The sequence below is a fragment of the Tupaia chinensis genome, unplaced genomic scaffold (assembly GCF_000334495.1).
Source record: "Tupaia chinensis unplaced genomic scaffold, TupChi_1.0 Scaffold143584_1, whole genome shotgun sequence".
NCBI classification, from domain to species: Eukaryota; Metazoa; Chordata; class Mammalia; order Scandentia; family Tupaiidae; genus Tupaia; species Tupaia belangeri.
Genome location: NW_006203430.1, coordinates 7,809,549 through 7,830,160, shown reverse-complemented (window position 1 = coordinate 7,830,160; position 20,612 = coordinate 7,809,549). Strand labels below are relative to the sequence as shown.

The following is a 20,612-nucleotide window of genomic DNA, read 5'->3' as shown; positions in this document are numbered from 1 at the left end:
CTCGAACCACAGTCGACTACATGGGAATCCAGTGACATAGCCATTATACCAACTGCTGGTCCCCCCCTTTCAGAGTTTGGGCACACACACACACACACACACCCGGACACACACACACACACACACACACACACACACACAGCATGTTTTTCAAGCTGCCAGGCCTGGGACTTGAACCACACAGTAGGCCATGTGGGATCCACATCTTAGTTACCACCAGCTGGCCCAATAGACAAGTTTTATCATCAACTAAATTTTCCTTTACTAAATTATTTTTTGTGATAGTTTTCATGTGAACAACTCTAATATGGATAGTCAAAATGTATCTTTCAATTTCAATGAACTCTTATCCTTTAAGGAGAGACTAAATACATAGTACTAAGTGTTAAAAAGTTTAACAATATGAGAGACAGGCAAAAACTTGACAACAGAATAGATACCATCATTATACTAAAATGAAGATCATTACTCTGAGATATCTTATATACTTTACCAGTATAATTTTGGCTAAGTTGATAAAAAAAAGTGGTTAAAAACAGGTCATTTGACTTTATTTATCTGAGGTGGGAGCATCTGCCCATTTTATTCTGGGTTATATTCTATTTACATTTACCTAGGGAACTGTAAAACTGCAGTTAAGTTTTATTGATTTTAAAAACCCACAGAGGACAGTTAAAATTGCCATGGAAGTAAATCCACAGTGAAAAAATGTGTAAGAACTATATACTGATAATTATAATTATTTCCATTTCATCTTTTTCATGGGAAAAGAGTGGTCATTTTGGAAATAATGGTAATGGTATCTGGTCATATTCCTGATAGCTTCTAGGTCTAGATGAGATTTTTCTAAAAGCCATAAAAGCCCAAATTATTAGACTAAAACAAGTTATGCTGGTACATTCTACCTTCATCACTTTGATATAAGGTTTCTAACATTTTTCTCAGTATTCAACTAAAGTCCAGTATTTTTAAATTGGTCTTTCATTCATTATTCTCAGTTGTAAGAAGTTTTTAATCAAGTACTAGCATTTTCCCTGAAATAAATATACAATTACCAGATTTTAATTTGTACTAAGCCCACCCCCTACAACTTTCTCTATTTACTCAGCACTAGGTTCCACATGAAATCAAAACAGTATAGTAATAAGATTTGGGCACCCTTCCATAACATGAGGGCAGATAATGGTGTGGGATTTATGAGCCCACTTGGCATAGAAGAGCCACCACAGTCGGGGCATGAGACAAGAATACGATGAGTGTGCCCAGGCCCAGTGTCAGCTATTTATCCCAAGGATGCATCCACCTTCTTGCCCACTTTCCAGAGTAAAACACAAGGGTCATTTCTCACCTTTGTGTGACAAACCCACCCCAAGTAATAGAGAACGCAAACCCATTTTAACCCTTACCTTTTGTCCATGTAGTAATAAAGTAATATTCAGTAAAAAAGTAATATTCAGTAAAATGCATTTGTGAAGAAGACTAATTACGAAGCTAATTTGAGTATTCCCAATTTCAAAAAACATCAACAGTGAAATCCTTCCAATTGTGAGAAAAATAAGGTGAAATTCTTTTTTTAAGCATTATTTATTGTATTTATCATTATCATTATTTTTTTAATTTGTTATAGGACACATGAGCTTACCAGAGAGAGGAAAACTGAGAAAGTAAGTCTAAGACTCGAACCACAGTCAGCCATGTAGGAGTCCAGTGCTTTAACCACCATACCAACTGCCGGCCCCAATAGGTGAAATTCTTAACAGTATTTCTGAGTGGCTAAGGGAAGATATTAGGTTGGGAGATTTTGAAATCAGTGGCTCACTGGCCAAATTTAACCAAATTGAAGGCTTACTATTTTAGGTCCTTATTTTTGAGATGATAATACAAGGGTGAGTGTAAGTTCCAACAGCTCTAAGGCACCTAGGTAAAGAAAGAAAATATTTTGGATAATGGAAACACCGTGGTGGAAAATATCTGAGGCTATGCTGATGAGTTGCAAGGATATGCAGTACTAAATGTTAAAAAGTTTAACTGTTTTGGGGACTAGTGGATGGCATAATGGTTATGTCGCTGGACTCTTACGTAGTCAACCATGGTTCAAGTCTTGGACCCAGTGGCTTAAAATTCATGCTGGGCTCATATGCATGCATGCCTAAAATTCCAAGAGGAGAATGGAGGAAAAGGGATTGCAGCATGGCCATTACCCTGGGGGTGATTTCTCACTTGCTGTCTCTCTGTCTCTCTGGTGAGCATACATACCCTATATCAAAAATTTCTCTTAAAAAAAAAAAAGACAAAAACTTAACAACATAATAGATCATTATAATTATACTGAGATAAAAATCATTAAACTAAGATGAAGATATCTTCACATGTTTTTCAAACAGCCTGCTCTTATTCGTTCAACATCTATGGAGTGATCAGGCCATATGCTGATGGCCCCTAAATCTCCATCTGTAGTTATGACCTCTCCCAGCCTCAGAGTGCTACCTAACTGATTTCTAGACTCCCAGAAATCCTTCAGGCATATCAAGCCAAGGAGATTCAGTTCAGATTCATCATCCCCATCCTGAGGGAGCACCAACTTTCAAGCTGCCCATCTCTGGTCATATCATCTTCTCTTTTACCTAAGACTGAAGCCCAAAAGTCATTCTGTAATCCCACTTCTCCCTCACCAACCCTTCACACTCAATCGATCAGTAGCCCAGTGACCTTTTTTGTCCAGGACCCCTTCTCAGTGACTGCTGTCTCAGTTCAGGCCCTTGTAGACTCCTACCTAAAACAGTGTGCTCTTTATTCTTCCCAGCTGGTCTCCTCAGCTTCTGCCTCTCCACCTTTACACACTCTACCCTTCATCAACAGACTCAACTTCCCTAAGACCTATGTAATGACATCATCTCCCCTGTAAAGCCTTCAGTGGTTCTCCACACCCTACAGGATAATCTATGCACTGCACTTCAGTACTTAATGGTTTTGGACCCACCTCTCCTTTCCAACTTCATTCCTATCTTCCACCTTCCTTCCCAAGCACTCCAGTGGCAGCAGCATTTGCTATTCCTCTAATACACTGCTAACTTTCTTACATCTGTGCATCCTAGTGAACCTTTCCCTTTGCCTATCTAGAAAACTTCACTTCGTGCTTCAAGTCCCACCTCAAACATCACCACCTCTGTGAGCAAATCCACAAACCTTCCTAGGCAGATATGCACGGAAATCTCTGTTCTAAGTCCGCTCATCACAACATGCCAAACATATGTCACTGTGGATTATGATGAAGGATATACTTGAAAGTCTCCTCCATCAGCCTGTGAATTCCTTACATGAAGCAGACCCTGTTTCCCATTCATTTTCATGCCTATGTCCCCAGACTTCTGTATTTATATGTTATAGTAAAGTTTATCACAAACAGCTGGCTGCAAGTTGCCTTATTTTCCACTGCTTCCTACAAGCAATAGTTCCTTCATACTAGTGACTTATTAAAAGCACCTTCACATACTTTTAAAAGCCAAGGCTTGTCCAGGTTGAGACATCTCTATTCTCCCACAGGTTAAATTTTATTTATTTATCTGTTGGAGCATTTCATGTACTAAAGAAAATGGAAGCATAATAGGCGGGTTCATGAGGGTCTGAGCTGCCACTCCACAAAGAGGGCAATGATTTGATACTATACTCTTAATCTGAAAACCTTTCTGTTACTTATGATTCTTCGAAGTCATTCCACTAAAAAGCTCGCAAGATTCTATTGTAAATATGTATTCTTGTTCTTTAAAAGTCACAAGTACGTTAAATGTGTAAGAATTGACTTGTACTAGTGCTGTAATTTTCCAAGTGTCCCTAAAGGCCACTTCCTATCATTTTTCCCAGTAAATGAGGCAAGCAGTTCTAAAATCTTCCACGAACATCTAGCCATCTAAAATGGAGAGATGAATCATTCTACCTATACAAACAAGCTAGCTGCTAGAGGGTGGTCGGGGTATGCTACTCATAGGATTTCAGGGTGTCTTCAAACTGAAATCTCAATGTTCTCAGTAAGAAAAACCTGATGCCTATGTAAGGAAAGTGCTATTCACCCAGTAAACCCAAAACAGATGGATAATGCTGGTCATATTTTGCCTTTCTGACATTTCCTTGGGAATCTGCAAGAACCTCCCCTTTCCCCTCCCCCAATAAGACCATTTAAGTGTGTATTAAACAACTACAGAATACTAAATAAAAAGTTTGGCCAAAAAAAAAAAAAAAAAAAAAAGTCACAATTAAACTTTCTACTTTTCTGGGGAAATAAGAGTTTGACCAGGAGATCCCCCATTTTCTCATTTCTTCATATTTTTTGACAACCTCTGCTATCAATACTCTGATACAAGGGCTACTGATTAGTACAAGAGTAATATGCAGGCCAAGTAGATTATTTCTGGCAGTTGGTTATGCAAGTCCACCTGGCGTCTTGTCTGAAGACTAATGTCTCACTGAGAAACATGTACTGAATGGTACACGCTAGCATATAAGCTGACCTATACTAATATTTATTACCTCCACAACAAAGTAAACCTCTCAGTTCTATTCTTTTATTTACCCTTAGTCAGTCAGCATTTATACATCTTATATTTTCAAGATCACCTCCACATTTCAGCATACCTATTCTTTTAGATTCCTAATGATATCTAATTGGAGAGTGTGCTTATAAAAGTCAGTCTTGAGGATTTAATTTTTTAAAATGAATATGTTCAAAGGAATCAAAAGCTATCTGGACACCAGATAGCAGCACTATTCAAAATATCCAAAAGGGAAAAGCAGCCTTAGAGTCCATCAATGGGTAAATGGAAAACAAAATGTGGTAATATGTATAAAATGGAATATTATCCAACCTTTAAAAGGAAGAAATTCTGATATACACTACAACTTGGATGCAACTTGAAGACTTTAATGCTAAGTGAAATAAATCAGTCACAAAGGATAAGACTGTGTGCTTTTATGAGGTACCTAAAATAGTCAAATTCATAGAGACAAAAAATAGAATGGTGGTTGCCAGGAGAGCAGAGTCAAAGAGAAATTGGCATATAATGGGTACAAATTTTCACTTTTCCAAGATGAAAAGAGTTCTGCACACCGATGGTGGTGATAGTTGCAGAATACTGAGAATGTACTTAATGCCACAGAACTGTACACTTAAAAATGATGAAAACATATTATTAGGTCTTTGGGAAAGTCATAACGTCTTTTTTGCATAGAAAAATGCCTCACAACTTTCCCAACGCTTTCCCAATATTTTCATAGTGACTATCCCATTTTATATTTGCACCAGCAATTCACAAACGTTCAATTTTCTTCCCATGTTATGTGTATTTTGCCACAATTAAAAGAGGGAAGGGAAGAAAATTTGAGAAAGAATTAAAGATAAAACAATATGTACTTGTGGGACCCCTGGGTTCAATTTCCGGTCCAACCTAAAGAGTAAGCATGGTGACATGTACTTGGGAGGCTGAGGTAGAAGGATTGAGTTGAGGCTGGTCTAGGCAACACATCCAGAACCTGTCTTTAAAAGAGCTGGGCAAGGGGCCAGCAGATGGGGTAGCAGTTACATCAATGCACTCCCACATGGCTGACCAGGGTTCAAGTCCCAGACCCGGTGGCTTGAAATTCACACTGGGTGCATGAACACGCATATCCAAGATCCTGGGAGGAGAATAGAGAAGAGGGGATTGCAGTGTGGCAATCACCCCTGGGATTGATTTCTCACTTTTCCCCTCACTGTCTCTCTCTCACTCTCTCTCTCTCCAGCAAAAGCACACACCCTAAGACCAAAAACCTCTTTTTTTAATAAAAAAGAGCTGGGCATAGTATAGTCCCAGATGTGAGGCCAAGGGAGGACTGTGACGTGGTGAGACCCTGTCTTTAAAAAAAGTAATGAAATTGGGGGAACCAGCAGTTAGTGTAATGGCTATGTCGCTGGACTCCCATGTAGTCGACTGCGGTTCGCGTCTCGGACCCGGTGGCTTAGAACTCATGCTGGGCGCGTGTGCGTGCGTGCCCAAGATCCCGAGAGGAGAATGGAGGAGAAGGGATTGCGGCGTGACCATCCACCCTGGGGGGTGATTTCTCGCTTTCTGTCTCTCTGTCTCTCTCTGTCTTTCCGGCGAGCGCACGCGCCCTATAGCAAAAACCTCTCAAAAAAAAAAAAAAAGTAACGAAATTAAATATATCACATTATTAAGTGGTGACAAATTCTTTTAATGATTCAAAAGCACTCTTGAGTCCTTCAAAGCACCAAAAACTACTTTCAAAATCCCACCCGAACCTGTGAAACAACTTTTTCTCAAATAATTCAATAATAACAGTACCTTTTCTTATTTTTATGAAATAAATGGGAGTACATAGAGATGGGGAGTGAGGTAATAGGACAAGTGGCCCCTGTTGCCATACTAACCCCACAGGGAGCAGGCCTTCCTGCTTAGTCATTCCATTAGGTGAATGAAGCTCCGCCAAAAGAAAGAAAGAAAGAAAGAAAGCCAAATGCATTATTCCTGGAACACAATGGCATGGGTAAAATGTTAGTAGAACAGAACCTGCAAAACAGGGGGCAGTCTTGGGACATTTAGAAAATGAATGTAGACACAGGTCACAGGCCATTTAGTCTAACTAAATGCCCCTAATTAAATGTCCCATTTCCAAAGTATAACCTTTACGCTCTGCTTCAGAAGACCAAGAGGAACAGTCATGACATCCCTGCTCCTCCAACTACATTTGTGATTACAACAGCAAAGATTCTGTTCCTACATGGATTTCATAGCCTGGTCAGGAAAAGCACCACCCCTGACTGCCTGAAGCACTCTGATAGAATCATTTTACAGTTGTAATACTTTCTATTTATAAATTATCTATAGATTTACTTAGTGATCCTGTCTTCCAGACTGGTCTAGTAAGACTCAAGGGGCCAAAGAAAACAGCTGAGCAACCCTAAGCCCACGGTGTGTTGTGAAAGTTGAGATGAAAGTCTTGTCTGAGGTTTTCTCCTTGGTCCCCTGGACAACTGCATGGCACTGACTTGCCTACTTCAATCTCTATATTCTAGGAAAGATATGTGGGAAAAGTGTGGAGAATCAAGGCAAACCAGATCCCAGAAGAAAGAAAAAATTCTTTACTGAATGACAGGCTGGTCCAGATGGACTTCAGACACCCTGTGTACAGCAGACACCTCTCCCAAGAACTGAACTTGCAAAGTTAATCAAGCAACACCAACCAGCCTTTGGCAGGAATCATACCCCACACAAAACAAATATTATATCAAGTTCAAAAAGAAAGTCTATAAAGAAAAAAAAAATCCAGTTGACACCTCCTATGGTTTCCTTTTGTGTTGTTAGATTACACAATTTATAACTGAATCCCTGCCCTCCCTCGCCTATCCTCTCCAATTCTGTTGATGTCACCCTCTGCCCACACTCTTTATACTTCCAATCTGACAGTCACTAAAATGGTTTCTCCAAGTCTGATAAACTTCATACTTCATGCTCTATTGTAAATGTTCTTAACCTTTTTGGAGGTCAAAATCTTACTGAGAATCCCATCTAAGCCCTGAGATTCTCCCCCAGAACAGGCAAAATTCCAAGGAATTCACTAATGTTCCTAGGTCCCCTAGGGTTAAAAATCTCTGTCCTAGTGCCTGTGTCTTTATATTTTCTTTCTGTACTGAATTTATAAAGAATTCAGCAATCTATCTCCATTTGTAAGAATTATGTAACCCTAACAAGTTTCAAGAATTTGTAAGAATCATTTTGAAAGAGTAGCCCAGGCACCCTGCTAATATCAAGACTTTAAGGAAGTTATTGCACATAGACTCAAGAGATTAGGCCAGTCTGATATACAGCATCCCTGAAGGACGCCCCTTCCCAGCCACTGCCCTCACAGATGTACCAATGTGACTTTATGGGGACTGCTGAGACTCAGTCTGTTACAACTGGCATCAGTTGCCACAAGGCAAGTCATCTCAAGAACCTGACCTTGGCAAAGCACATTTTACACTTGAATGCTGTTCATCTGGGTGATACCAAGTGTGTGTGGGGGGGGGAGGGGGGAGGGAAGAAGACAGACAGAGAAGGTGCTGGAACATGCTGCCAGGCACTGCCCCCTACCACACAGCACTGCTGAACTTACCTCACCCACACAGAGAGACCAAACCCACAAAGCCAAGTTTTTGAGCTGCTGCTGAGAATCCCATAAAAAGCAATGCTATTTCTAACCTCCCGCACCATGGAAAAATACACACACCACCAAGCAACCCAGAATCTCTGAAAGGTTTATTTTTATACTCCTTTCCCCATACCCCCACCCTAACCTCCCCCACAAAAATTTTAGGTGGAAAATTTGCTAGCTCTTTAGCAGTTTTACAATACTGTGCTAGGCATCAAGTGACAAAGCTGCTAACACATTTGAGTTGAAAGCAAAATGTAAAGGTTTTTTTTATATGATTCTACATGTCTACTTGATGAGAGAATAATCTAAAAACAGAAGGACAGGATCCAATGAATAGGCAGAGAAACCTCCCAAGATCTCAGGCCACAGACAGAAGTGACAGAAGTAACAAATTTCTCTTCCCAATGTCTAAATGTATTATTCCCAACCTACTGGCCTTCTTCTTTCCCTTGCTGGCTTATTCTAATCCAACCTACAAACGTGGTTATACAGCATCACTGAAGCATTTGCTGTTGCTGTTTTTCCCAATGCCATTCTTATCCCTAAAGTTGAAGAATGAGAGAAAAGTGGTGAGACGGAGCTCCAGGTCTGAGGCTCCTGGTGCTACACAAATGCAGGGCAGGCAAGAAGGAGGAAGGAAGAGGAGAGAGGGAAGAAAAATAAGGGAAGGTCTGAATCATAAGAACTCATAAAATCTCTCAGAAGCCAAGTGTGAGCCCTGAACTAGTGCACATAGGCTCTGACCTGAAACCCCTGGCACTGGCAGATTGACATCTCTTCCCCAATTACAATCTGGAAGGTCAGCAGAGACACTGAGCCACTGCTGCCTGGCTTCTTGTGTTGATGAGAAATCTTCATGCAGCCCCAAATAAGCCTAATATTAATGCAGAGTTTAAAATCCTCCTTTGAGTTAGGGAACCCCTCTCATAAGATGGTCATTCACATCACAGCTCTAGTTATTTTTATTTGATCACATTTCCATGATTTAATCTATTTCATTGTGCCATTCCAAAGATAACTTGTACACACATCTGGTGAAAACAATCACTAATTTATTTACCAATTAGACATTAGAGACTTACATTAGTGCTATTGATTCTCTTTGATTTTACCTTAAAAAGTTCATTTCTCGGGACCAGCAGTTGGTGTAATGGCTATGTCACTAGACTTCCGTGTAGTCGACAGCAGTTAGAGTCCCGGACCCGGTGGCTTAAACTCACACTGGGTGCGTGCCCACGATCCCAAGAGGAGACTGGAGGAGAAGGGATTGAAGTGTGGCCATCCCCCCGGGGAGTGATTTCTTGCTTTCTGTCTCTCTGTCTCTCTCTATCTTTCTGGCGAGCACACACATCCTATAGCAAAAACCTTTCCAAAAATCAAAAACAAAATAAAAATCACTTCTTTCTTCCTTCTTCTGTTTTGTTTTGTTTTGTTTTGTTTTGGGTTTGTCTTGTGTTTTTGGGTTTTGGGGGGGGCACTTTTTGTTTGTTGTTTTTTTGTTTTGTTTTGTTTGGGTTTTTTTTTTTTTGCCAAAGAGCACATGTGCTCTCCAGAGAGAAAGAGAGAGACTCTCCAATGGGCATGGTCATGCTGTAGACCTATTTCCTCCACTTCTCCTTCCTGTAAGGATTTGGGCATGCACGCATGCCCAGTGTGTTTTTTTCAACCCAAAGAGCCAGGATTCAAATCACAATCAGCTGGCTCCCTTAACCACTGCACTATGGGCTGGCCCAAGAAGTTCAAATTCAACATGAAAGTAGGAAGTCCAGATCAAGATGTATCACCTGTGCCTCAGGTTATTTTTTTAATTGTGAGTGTCTCCCCACAGAGACCACTTGTCTCGCATTGTAAGACATTCACATAGTTCCCTGGGAAGTAGATGGCCCTCACCATTCAGATTCTTTAAGGTAACAAAAGAGAAGTGAGATTTTCTCCAACTGAAACGTTCTCATCTGTGCTGACAGCCAACTAGATCTAAGCCTGAGGTTTCATTCTTTTTTATGAAGAGGACAGGAAATGACACAAAGATCATGAATGAATGATTTCCTCACTGACCTCACAGTGGCTTTGGGCTTAATAAAGTCAGTAGCACTCCACCACATCTAGCTCTAAAAAGATGCTTGGTAAAATTCTTTAACAAACCGCCTCAGTCCTAAAGAAGCTGAGTATCTCCGCTCTGTTTTCCTCCAATCTTTCCTGCATGGGGTCCATAGATCAGGACCAGCATTAGCACAAGAAATAACTGACATTTACTGAACTCCCAGGGTGCACTGAACGTTGAGTTAGGGACTTTCAAAATAATTCTACAAGATGAATATTATCCCATTTAAAGATGAGAAAAGGTGAGATGCAGAGAGGATTAGGACTTTCCAGGGTAAGAAAGTGAGTAAAAGGGGCAGGGTCAGAGTCTGAGCCAAAGTCTGTGTCTTTTGACCATACCTTAGAAATGCAATATAGCAAAGGGACCTTTAAGAAGTTCATCGAAAAATGGAAATAGTTTCATTTTTTTCATAACACATATTCTCCATAAACTTTATGAAGACCTTCATGTGTCTTCAGATTCATCAAGGTGGTCAAAGTTTTAAAATCCATTTAATAACATCCTAAAATGGGGACCCAATCTCCTTCTAAAGGCAAGTCCAAATAAATCCGCTGTATAGGAAGATAGGCACTTTTTGCAGTTAATGCAAAACTATAGACCTCCTTGGGTCTTCCCAGACAAGCAGAAAGAATGGAGAGAGGTGAAGCCTCCTGTCCATTTTATCAACACTTAGGAATGTCTCGCAGTCCAGCTGTGAGCTGTTTTAGGAACAAAATCTTACAAGTAATAGAGCAAATATAAATTCCAGGACAGTCAGCTGTAAGAACCTATTTTAGAGGTGCGAAAGTTCTTACAACACCTCAGAATCTATGTCTTTGCTTAAAAATTACCCGTGAGGCATAAAGTGACATGCAATTCTGCAGAAACAATGATCTGTGTTTAACATTCTCATGTTCTAGAAGAGCGATGTAACTTTCTATTTCATTTACAATCCACATACAATACTGCAGGCAATAAAAAGTTTTCCATTACCAAGTTTGAAAGTTGCTTACAATTGCTGATGAAATAAGGTACTCCCCATGTAAGGGAGAAATTGGGTAATTATGTAATTTGTAAAAATTATTTCTACATTTGTCAAAATTTTCTAAATCAAGTTTCATAGTCCTCAGAGGCATGGTCCAGTAGGGCGTTCAGTGACCTAATAAATTTCTACTTAAGCACACTTTTAGTTGCTGGTGGGTAAATTCAATGGGGACTATATTTGAGATGATGAAAGAGTAACTAAACTACACCCACACTTTCATCAGCCCTGGTAAAGATGAGATATATTTCCCACTTTAAGCCAGTGGTGGGTGTGCCAAATTATGGAAGAAAAGTAGTGCAACGCGTCCACATCACAAAGTCAGCAAAGAGAAGAGATTCTCAAACATCATGCTATTCTGTCAGGTTAATAAAAGGATCATATGAATAACAAGTATTTCATCAGTCATTGAGCATCTGCGAGGTACACAGACTGAGAATTCCTCACAAAAGCTTACCACTCACCCTGTACGGGCCAATCAAATGGCTCCAAGTTTTTAGATATCTGATAGTGAAATCCATTAAGGAAACAAACACACAAGAACTGTACTCAACTCAGCAATGCAGAGGAATTGCACCCAACACTGAATTGGAATGTAGTATGTTATGCAATGCATGTTTTTTAGCATCTATTAATTTTAGGAAGGTTCCAAATGGTGAAAATTCCATTTAAATTCAAGGGTTTTGTGCTTCATTGAGGAAGCACATTCAATCCTTCCTGAATTTCCGACTTCTTCATCTGATTCCAATAGTAACCACAAATTAGAGGCCCTGGATATGCTCTGAGGGCATCTGGAGGGAAGCTTTGTCAACTCATTTCGTTTTACAAAAGTTTTATTTAATTCTTCTGGCATACCAGGCACTGATGTAAACCCTAAAGAAAAAATGTAATGGAGGGACAGAGAGGGTAGAAGGAAGACTCTTACCCTACAAAAAAAAAAAAATGTCGCTGGACTCCCACGTAGTTGACTGTGGTTTGCGTCCCGGACCCGGTGGCTTAAAACTCACGCCGGGCGCGTGGGCGTGCGTGCGTGCCCAAAATCCCGAGAGGAGAATGGAAGAGAAGGGATTCCGGTGTGACCATACCCCCTGGGGGGTGATTTCTCGCTTTCTGTCTCTATGTCTCTCTCTGTCTATCTGGTGAGCGCACGCACCCTATAGCGAAAATCTCAAAAAAAAAAAAAAAAAAAAAGAAAACTACATCTTAGTAAAAGATTTGCCATAAGCAATGAGACTATCACACTAAAACTCGAGGGGGGCGGGGGGGTAGGTAATTGCACCTTATATGTAATAGAATTTCTTACCTTCCTGAAGATTCCCATGTATTTCCTCATTTGATGTCATCTGACATCAAATGAAGCCAACAATTAGGCAGAAGAGGAGAAGAATTACTAAAATCTCTTAAGAGGTGCCAAAATAGAGGCAGACAGAGGTAACGGGCATATCTACAGTGGAAGATAATGGTGGACAAGTTGGGGCTGGTAGGATGCTCCTGGCACCCTTCTAGCACCTTCATTGACTATCCTCTACTGCAGCTGGCTCCAAATCAGGCTTTGGGCCTGAGGACATGAGAGAGAGCAAAACATCTAAGTGTTATCTAAGCTCCTTCAAGGTACCCTAAGTCCCAGGCACTTAAACCTCGCCCCCCCATAAAGAAACACACGCATTTAGGCAGATAAATGTAAAACCAAATTAGGCAAATTGACAGGTCAACCACCTCAGTATGGTCAGTTCTATAACAAGTTTTGCCTCACAAACATTGTCAAAGAGTCTTAAGGCCTACTCACCTTTTAAACTACATAAAAACTGTTATCAGTTCCTGAAGTTGGCCCAACAGGAGAAAGAGGTTTGATGTTACAAATGTAGAGCTTGAGCTGCTAGAAAGAGAAAAAAAAAAAAAGAATTTCAGTGAACCACTTCTTTGTTTCTCTTAACACATCACCCGTCCCCCAAAATCCAAGATATAAGGGCTGTCACAATAAAAGACACAAATATCCAAATGAATAAAATAAAAGTAAAAAATAAGCATCAAGTAATAAAGGAATGGAAGAGAGCACTGTAGAAAAAAAAAAAAATCTGGGGGTAAGGAATGTGACTAAACTGAGACAAAACCCTCCTCTCAGCTTTCTAGCAACCATGGGGGTCACCAAGTCCTCATCTTTCAATCAAAGAGACATTAACTGTCCCTCCAAAGACACAGGAATTTTCTTCAGTAATAGGTCATAAATAATGGCAGTATCCTAACTGGACGGGTATTTTTTAATTCTGTTTTAGTTCTTAGACTGCCTATGGTTTCCTTTTTTTTTTTAAGAATTATTATATTACTTTTTAAATTTGCTATAAAGTATGCACACTCACCAGAGAGAGACAGAGAGAGGAAAAGTGAGAAAGCAAGCTGCTGCCAGGCCTGAGACTTGAACCACAGTTGGCCACGTGAGAGTCCAGCACCTTAACCAGCACACCACCTGCTGGTCCCACCTATGACTTTCTCAAAAATTCAAATCCCAGGACCAGCAGTTAGCGTAATGGCTATGTCGCTGGACTCCCACGTAGTCGACTGTGGTTCGAGTCCCAGACCCAGTGGCTTAAACTCATGCCGGGCACGTGTGCATGCGTGCCCAAGATCCTGAGAGGAGAATGGAGGATAAGGGATTGCAGCGTGACCATCCCCCTGGGGGGTGATTTCTCGCTTTCTGTCTCTCTGTCTCTCTCTGTCTTTCTGGCGAGCGCACGTACCCTATAGCAAAAAACCTCTCCAAAAAAAGAAAAAGAAAATTCAAATTATCTTGAAATATCATGGATCCATTCAGTCTTTAACTGTAAAGGGAACCAGACAGAGCTGCAACTTTTTCAGCCCCTGAAATATGTCTAATTTTATGAAAGCAACAACCTCTACATTAATGCAGCAGGATATTATTCATGATTCTGTATGCAAGCCTGATTTTACTTGCTGTCTACCTTGTTAGTAGAACATTCTCCTATTTGGTGCTCCAGATTTTGTCTGGCTCACACAATCTACCACCAACATCTTCATCCCAATTTGGTGAGCATCTCATGTGCACATCATACCAGTCAAGGTGGGGCACCGTGAACACTTCATGCCTTACAAAGCACTTTCAGGTAAGTTCAGTGAAGCTTTGCCACAGATAACACAAGCACCTCTCAGCACTCAGTCTGCCAGTGTGTAGGATACACTCCTGTCCAAAGTTGAATAAGCCACCATCTGTCTAGCTTGTGTGCTGCAGAGCTCTCACCAGGAAACTTGTCCCTCAAAGCATGCTCCTGCCATATGTCACTCCTAAATGATCAACCAATGCTAAGACTGCCAGATTTAAAAAATAATTGTGTCTCGCTAGAGGACCCTATGAGATTCCCATGGAGGTCCACCTCCAACACGTGAGCCAACCTCCTGTTTTTATGTAACATCTTCCTATCAATATTGTGAACCTACAGACTTTCCTTTCTCCTGTTTGTTTTGTTGTTGTTGTTTTTACCTACTACAAGAAGAAAACAAACCACTTCTGATTTTTTTTTAGCTCTCAGTTTCTATTCTTCAACTGGGACTGCTCTCGTTGGTCTTGAGAGAAGTCAGTGGAATAACTAGAAATGAACTGTGGTGGGCAAAGTTCTAAGGTGACCCTCAATGGATCAGATCCTTGTATAAACCCCTCCCCGTGGGTGCAGGCAGAACTAACCCACGGTACACAGCAAAGGACATCTTTCGATCAGGTTATCCTATAAAAGATGCTATCTCAGCAACTAGTGAGTAGACACACCCTTGCTGGCTTTGAAGAAGTGAGCTGCATGTTATGATAGGGCCTGTGAGAAGTCCACATGGCAAGGAACTGCAGGGGCCTTTCTAGGAGCTGAGAGTAGCCCCTGGATGACAGCCAATAAGGAAACAGAGATATCAGTCTTACAGTTACAAGTAAACAAACCCTGCCAACAACTTGAAGGAGCTTGACAGCAAATTCTTCCCCATTCAAACCTCCAGATGAGAATAAAACCTGACCAATATCTGATTGAAGCCTTGTGAGAACCCAAGCAGAGATGCAGTTAAGGAATGCCCAGAGTCTGAGCCACAGAAACTGTGATGTAATGAGTGTTGTTTGAAGCCACTATATTTATGATAATTTGTTATACTGCAATAAAAACCAATTAATTTAATAATTAAATATGGGAATATAAAAATATTCATTAACTGCATATGTAACTGGTACATTAGAACAGCCCTCTCTGCCTCATATACCAAAAGTGAAAATTCATTTTTCCTACTCGACTATGAGCTCTTTGCATGACAGAATAACGTCACCATCATCCTGGCATCCCCAAAGCGTTTCAGAGAATGTGGCACCTGGAAGGCCTTTAACTTTTTTTTTAAATGAACAAAATTAAAATAGGTACTTGTGAATATCTACTTAGTATAATAAAGACCTAGTAACTGAATTTGTTTAAGCCTTCAAAGCAAATCACATAGTTTCAAAATTTTTTTCAAAATAGGTGGAAGGCATTTTGCCTCATGCTCTACTCCCAAATAATAAATGCACAATTTCTCCAGAACTAATTAGTTCATTTTAATTGTGAACGTGAATCAGTTCTTAGAAATGCTGCTCAGGTGTTACTAATTTTGTTAAATATCCTCGCCACATCTCTAGCATTTAGTTATCTAACAGCTCAAGGTTAAAAACAAAAAATTCCCTTAGAAAATTCTCAAAGTAAGAATTTTTTTAAGAGAAATTTTTGCTATAGGGCACGTGTGCTTGCCAGAGAGAAAGAGAAACAGAAAGCAAGAAATCCCCCGCCATGGGGGATGGCCATGCCACAATCCCTTCTCCTCCATTTTCATTCTCCTCTCAAGATCTTAGGCATGCATGCAAATACGCCCATGTGAGCTGTACGCCACCAAGTCCCAGACTCAAACCGTGGTCAACTATGTGGGAGCCCAGCAACATAACCATTAAACCATTTGCTGGACCCCCAAAGTAAGAATTTGTGACTCATTCTTAATTTTCCATTTGTATCAATAAATCTATCATTTCCAACCAAACTGGAAAAGCTGGTATGGGTCAAAAAAACCAGCACTAATTCTGAAACAAAAATGATAATCCAACTTCCTGACAATCTACTTCAAAACTTCTTTAAGGTTTCTTATTTTTAAACTATGTTTTTTAATTATTTTAAGCAAAATTTAAGCTCTGTTTAACATAAAAATTGAATGTATAAGTATTCAGTTTCTGTTACCCTTAAGAAATAAAATTATTATAGAGAATATTGTGAGTAAAGTTGCGTCTATTTTAGATTTTGAAAGGATTGTTTTTTGTTTTTTGTTTTTGGAGAGGCTTTTGCTATAGGGCGAGTATGCTTGCCAGAAAGACAGAGAGAGACAGAGAGATAGAAAGCAAGAAATCACACCCCAGGGGGGATGGCCACACCGCAATCCCTTCTTCTCCAGTCTCCTCTTAGGATCTTGGGCACACACACACACACGCACACACACGCCCGGCGTGAGTTTAAGCCACCAGGTCTGGGACTCGAACCACGGTCGACTACATGGGAGTCCAGAGACATAGCCATTATGCTAACTGCTGGTTCCGAAAGGATTGGTTTTAATAACAGATATTTTAAAATATTTAAATCAGTTAAATTACTTAAGAGTACAAAATAAAAACCTTGTTTATTACAGAACCTTGTCACACTCCTCTGAAATCTATATTCAGGAACTTATTATATATTCCTACTCCTTCATAAATCACTAAACATGAACATTATCTCCAAGGTTTATCCCCTTATGCTCAGCCTCTCAGACAGCAGGATTCTCACACCCAAGCCAAGAAAAACTAAAAACAGCAGTTCTATGACACGAGGCAGAGAATTTCAACAACCCTACCTCTTCTTCTCGTGTAATTTTAACTCTCTCAAGCCCATCTCTAGCTGTGAAAACAGTCAATGACCCACACCTTAGAATCCTCTTGTTGTGTGTGTTGGCAGGGGGGGATGGGGGGGGCAGGAGGAAACTGAAGGGTCACTGTGGCAATCCTTTCCCAGACAGAGGAAGAAACAGACCCAGATGAGAGATAATCAGCTCCAGGTCACAGCACTTGTGAGGCTCTAGCTCAGACCTGGCACTCCACCCGGCTCCTCCTCCTTTTAGTTCTAGTAAGTGAATGCCTTGTCCATAGTCTCACAAAATGCAACTCGACACCAAGCCCAGTGCTTCAACGAAAAAAGACTGTGTGTGAATATTATGTCTCCACCAAGGAAATTAAGCCTTCAGAAGAGTGGTTCACTGGAGAAGAACACAGAAGAGACTTAAGCACAGCCACTCACATAAAGGGCTGGGTGAGCTCCTCCTGTACCATTCCCTGCTGCTCCAAGTATTTGAAGAATCCACATGTGGCTTTCCGCAGTGATAAAGTATGGTGCTGAGGAGCTGATGATCTCACTAAACCCAAGTCATCTCCTGAACATGTTCCTGGCATATTTATGAGCCATGAGCTCCTGCAAGCAGAGCAAGGGAATGAATGTTTTTCCTGAAAAGTAACATGAAAAAGTAGCACGGATTTTGCTTGCGCCGTGTTACTAGGATTCATGAGTGAAAAAAGACTGAAATAAAACAAAGGAAAGCAAGGCGTATTTCTTTTTTAGGTTTATGAGGATACTTTGAAAAGTTCATGTAAAAATGAAATGAAGGTACAAGTTTGATACCAAAAAGTGTGAAATCTACGACAGTTTCTTCAGAATCGAATTTTCCACGAACTTTTTGAAGATCCCCTTGTATTTCTTTCCTTCATAACAATGAGAGAAACAAGCACCCTCAACAGGGTCTCACTCTGTGATCCCTTCCCTAAGCCTTCCCAGCCAGCCAAGATCACCCACACTTGTGCCCAGGAATACAGGTCAACCTGGGAAGTAAACCCACAATCCTCCATATGGGTCCAGCATCATTGAGGAGTACAGTACTGCTGTGCCACCAAACTGGCCTCATTTATCCTTAATCTTCACAATATTCTTGGTCTCTCTTTTCATTAGGAGACAGCATACTCAGAGAGAAAGAGAGAGGGAGCACTCCCACAATGAGAAGTGATCACACCGCAAGCCTTTTTCCTCCATTTCCCCATTTCATCAGGATTTGAGGCTCAAATGCACAAATGCCCAGCATGTTTTCCAAGCCATCAGAGGACAGGATTTGAACCACAGTTGGCAAAGGGGGATCCGGCTCCCAACACACAGCACTTAACCACTGCACTATCAGGCTGGCCGCTCTTTCTCTTTAAGGTAAGGAAAAAAATCTGGTTTTGGCAAAGGTTACAAGAGAAACCTTGGCTGCAGGCTTCCTTCCTTTCTCTGGAACAGCACTTGCTCCAGCTAGTGACTGAGTCCTGTGAAGTGGAGCCATTTAAAACACAGCAAAACTTGTGGAGAAAGCCATTTCACAGAAATACAATAATGTTAGGGCAATACAAAAGGTTTGAGTGTGTATTTTAGTGTTACAGAGATTAAGGAAAATAGACAATAGAAACATTCTTTCTCAAACCATTCTTATGTCATTTCTTCACAACTAGTGAACATAGATCAAATAGCCCCCACCCTGGTTGAAGTATCGCACCTGTATTTTGTGTCAGGTACTCTTCACAACATAAAATGTATGTGTGCATTCATTTGTTCAACCAGTAAATGCTCCATCGCTTGTTTTGATAATTTTGTAATATCGTTATGAGCAGAACCAGCACAACTGCACCACGTCTTTCTCTTGCAGAGCTCCCTTTAGAGTAAGTTGATGCCATGGAAGACTGACCATTGGTGGGCCTTTTCTGGGGCCCAACTACTCAGCACCAGGTATCTGCTCACATTCATGGAGTTTGGCCTCTGTAAAGCCAGCAGCCCAGGTGGCCTGCCAACTGCCTCCCTGCATAGAGCCCATGGTAGAGTCTACAAAGTCACCAAGAAGAAGCGACTACACACAGACCTCCACACACAGACCTCGGCTCCAGCCTGTAGCCCTCCATCTGGCCATGCCCATGAGTTTGAACCACTTGTTTTCTAACAAGACTTTGGCAACTATTTCACTTAGGCTTTTCAAACTCAATGATACCCCCAGGAAGGGCAGAAATGGGCAATACCTGGAAGGCACTAACCTGGCCAGGAGGAACAAGAGGGATTAGAAAGTCAGATACCATCTCTGCCATTAGAGTTTTCTTATCCCAAAATAGAAATTTGGAACCTTTTAAAAGTCAATATAATGGGGACCAGCATGATGGTTAGGAAGCCAGACTCTCAAGTGGTTGACCAAGGTTCAAGTCCCATACCTGGTGGCTAAAAACACGCTGGAGACCAACAGGTGGTATAATGATTATGTCACTGGACTCCCACCTAGTAGACCACGGTTTGAGTCATGGCCCTGGCATCTTAAAATTCACGGCAGGTGCATGTGCATGCATGCCCAAAATCCTGAGAGAAAAATGGAGGAGAAGGGATTACGGAGTGGATATCCCTCCTAGGGAGATTTCTTGTTTTCTGTGTATGTGTGTGTGTGTGTGTGTGTGTGTGTGTATGTCTCCCTTTGACAAGCACACACGCCCTATAGCAAAAATTTATCTTTAAAAAGAGAGAAAAAAACAAACAAACAAAAAAAACCCTCATGTTGTGCCTGTGTGCCCAAAATCCTGAGAGGAAATGGAGAAGGAATTGTGGCATGGCCATCCCTGGGGTGAGGGGGAGGGGCAGGGAGGGTGACTTCTCATTTTCTCTCAGTCTCTGTCTCTCTGGTGAGTGCAAGCACCCTGTAGCAAAAAATCTCAAAAAAAAAAAAAAAAAAGGCCGACATAACAGTAAAACGGAGTCCTTCTGGAGCACAGAGGGCTCTGGGCCTCTGCTGGTACAAAGCCCTGACTCCCTAGACACTCTCTGAGTGTTTCCAATGGGACGCAGGCCGCCCAGTCCTCTCCGGCCACGGCAGGACCGGAACACTCTCGCTAGTTTGCGGTGAACCGCAGAGTGGGTTTTTTTTTCTGAACCGCAGAGTGGGGCGAATGCACCTGCTGCGCGGTGCCCACACCCACGCCCTCTCGGCTCTTCCGTCCTCTCCCTAACCAGCATCTTTCAGTCAAAACACAGCCAGTTCAACTGCCTGCACCTAAACACCCACAGGCTTCCTGTCCTCCCTTTTGGGGCCTGAGTGCTTCAGGTGGCGGGGCTCAGAAGCCTGTACCAGCCATCTTCGAGGAAAACAAGACAAGGCCACTCTCAGGCGACACGAAATACACCACAGACAACTTGGCGCTCTCTGGGATCCTTCCAGGGGGCGTGCCGC

At 41.3% G+C, this 20,612-nt stretch overlaps 1 protein-coding gene across 2 annotated transcripts in view; it reads right to left on the bottom strand.

The window, feature by feature from the left end:
* Positions 1 to 20,612, bottom strand: part of LDLRAD4 (low density lipoprotein receptor class A domain containing 4) — a 505,135-nt gene that overhangs the window by 415,648 nt on the left and 68,875 nt on the right. For both annotated transcript variants that reach the window (XM_006164060.3, XM_027766527.1), the window contains exon 2: positions 13,090 to 13,179. The gene's annotated coding sequence lies outside the window, so the exon portion shown is untranslated. The remainder of the gene's footprint in view (positions 1 to 13,089; positions 13,180 to 20,612) is intronic.